Here is a 2,591-nt window from a genome sequence, read left to right on the forward strand (position 1 = left end):
GCTGTAAGGTGATATCTCAATGTGGTTTTAATTTGAATCTCCCTGAGGGCTAGTGATGATCAACATTTTTTCATGTGTCTGATAGCCATTTGTATGTCTTGATTGGAGAAGTGTCTGTTCATATCTTCTGCCCATTTTTTGATATGATTGTCTGTTTTGTGTGTGTTGAGTTGGAGGAGTTCTTTATAGATTCTGGATATCAACCTTTTGTCTGTACTGTCATTTGCAAATATCTTCTCCCATTCCGTGGGTTGCCTCTTTGTTTTGTTGACTGTTTCCTTTGCTGTGCAGAAGCTTTTGATTTTAATGAAGTCCCAAAAGTTCATTTTCACTTTTGTTTCCTTTGCCTTTGGAGACATATCTTGAAAGAAGTTGCTGTGGCTGATATAGAAAAGATTACTGCCTATGTTCTCTTCTAGAATTCTGATAGATTCCTGTCTCACGTTGAGGTCTTTTATCCATTTTGAGTTTATCTTTGTGTATGGTGATTTTTTATTAACATGTAATGTATTATTAGCCCCAGGGGTACAGGTCTGTGAATCGCTAGGCTTACACACCTCACATGGTGTCTGTTCTTATATGGGCATTAATCCCATCATGAACTCTTCACCCTCATGATCAAATGTAATCCCAGCCTCCCAAAAGCCCAGATCCATAAAACAACACATTTGGGGTAGGGCTTTAACATACGAATTTTGGAAGGACACAATTCAGTCCCTAGCACACATAAAAATTGAAATGGCCAAAACTGACCAAAGAAGAAGTATAAACTTTATTCAAGTGTCTAATTGCAGGAAATGTTGGGCAACTTGTCCAGTGTGATATAGTGCAATTATTGGAGTGTGGAGAGATATAGGGAACCCGAGTTGTGTAATGAAGGTGTGGAAGTGCTGAAGAAGAAAATCGTAGAAACCACTCGCCAAGGTTGAGTGAAAGGATTCTTGAGGAGAGACTAGGTTAGGTGTGTAAGGGCCTGGTTAGCCAGAGGGAGCCATTTGGCTGTAAATTTAGATTGATCCTGCCCCTCACAGAAAAAGTTACTTGCAAAGCCCAGATACAAGGGCGGGCCAGGCAGGATGGAGACATCCAATCAGTAGGGCGCACATATTATTTTCTATGGTAAATTGAAATTCAATTGGCCACCCGTATTGCCGACCTAGCATGACTGTGCATTTTCCCTGTGTATTGCAATCTCATTGGCCACCTGTATATAAGCCAGGCTCAACCACCTCTATAAAAGTTAGTCTGTGAGGCTGGGAAGGGTCGTCGTCGCCTCTTTGTAAGAGACAGCCCCGATCCGTCAGTTTGATTCTCAATGCTTGGTGCAAAATAAAGCTTTGCTTGACCTTTGCTTTGTATCAGTCTTGCTCCTTTGATTAGGGACCCTAACAGGGTGGAAGATGAATTTGTCATGGAACATGTTCATATCTTGGAACATATTTTCTGATAGTCCTTGTCAGCTTGAGTGTAGAAGTAGAGAAAGGAGAGTTTTGTATGTATCTAGGAATTGCAGATTTGCTGGGCAGGTAGGATGGATGGCTGGAGGGTATTTGCTGGACAGAATTTTTGTGGACAGGTTTTTAATTTTTTTATTAACACATAATAATTATTAGCCCCAGGGGTACAGGTCTGTGAATTGCCAGGTTTACACACTTCCCAGCACTCACCATAGCATACACCCTCCCCAAAGTCCATAAACCAATGTGGACAGGTTTTTTATTTCAGCACTTAATATGTGTTTCTTTTTCTTCTGGTATGCATATATCCTCATAAGAAATTTGCTAACATTTTTGCCTTTGTTCCTTTGTGGGTAATGGTTCTTATTTTTCTCTGGCTATGTTTGAAATTTTCAGTAATTTGCATATTGGCTTTCTCCTCTCCATATTTGGTATGGAGTGTGGATGTGTTTAGACTGCTTGATATTTGTTAAGCTTCTATTGTGTGTGGGAATATTTGGCCACTATTTCTTTAATCATTTTTTGGCCCTCTCTCTATCTCCTTCTAAGATCCCAATGACATATTTGTTAGACCACATGGTATTATTGCATGTTATTATCATGATTAATATTATTGATTTTTATCATTCGACTGCAGCTCACTGAGAGTTTGTTAATTTTATTGTTACATTTTCTTCTCTCTGCTTTCTTTTTGGATTTTATTATTTATTTTATTGGTTATATTTTTATGTTTCAAGTTCAATAATCTTTTTCTCTACAGTGTTAAATACACTTTTAATCTCTTCCAGTGAAATATTCATTCTATCTATTATGTTTTAAAAGTCTCTATAATTTCATTAATGTTCATTTTCCTTTTATTTTTCTACTTAATATGTTTTCTTTTTTTAAAAAATTAATTTATTTACTTTCAGAAAAACAGTATTCACTATTTTTTCACCACACCCAGTGCTCCATGCAATCCATGCCCTCTATAATACCCACCACTTGGTACCCTAACCTCCCACCCCCCCGCCACTTCAAACCCCTTAGATTGTTTTTCAGAGTCCATAGTTTCTCATGATTCACCTCCCCTTCCAATTTACCCCAACTCCCTTCTCCTCTCTAACACCCCTTGTCCTCCATGATATTTTTTAT

The sequence above is a fragment of the Mustela nigripes genome, chromosome 16, assembly GCF_022355385.1.
Source record: "Mustela nigripes isolate SB6536 chromosome 16, MUSNIG.SB6536, whole genome shotgun sequence".
NCBI classification, from domain to species: Eukaryota; Metazoa; Chordata; class Mammalia; order Carnivora; family Mustelidae; genus Mustela; species Mustela nigripes.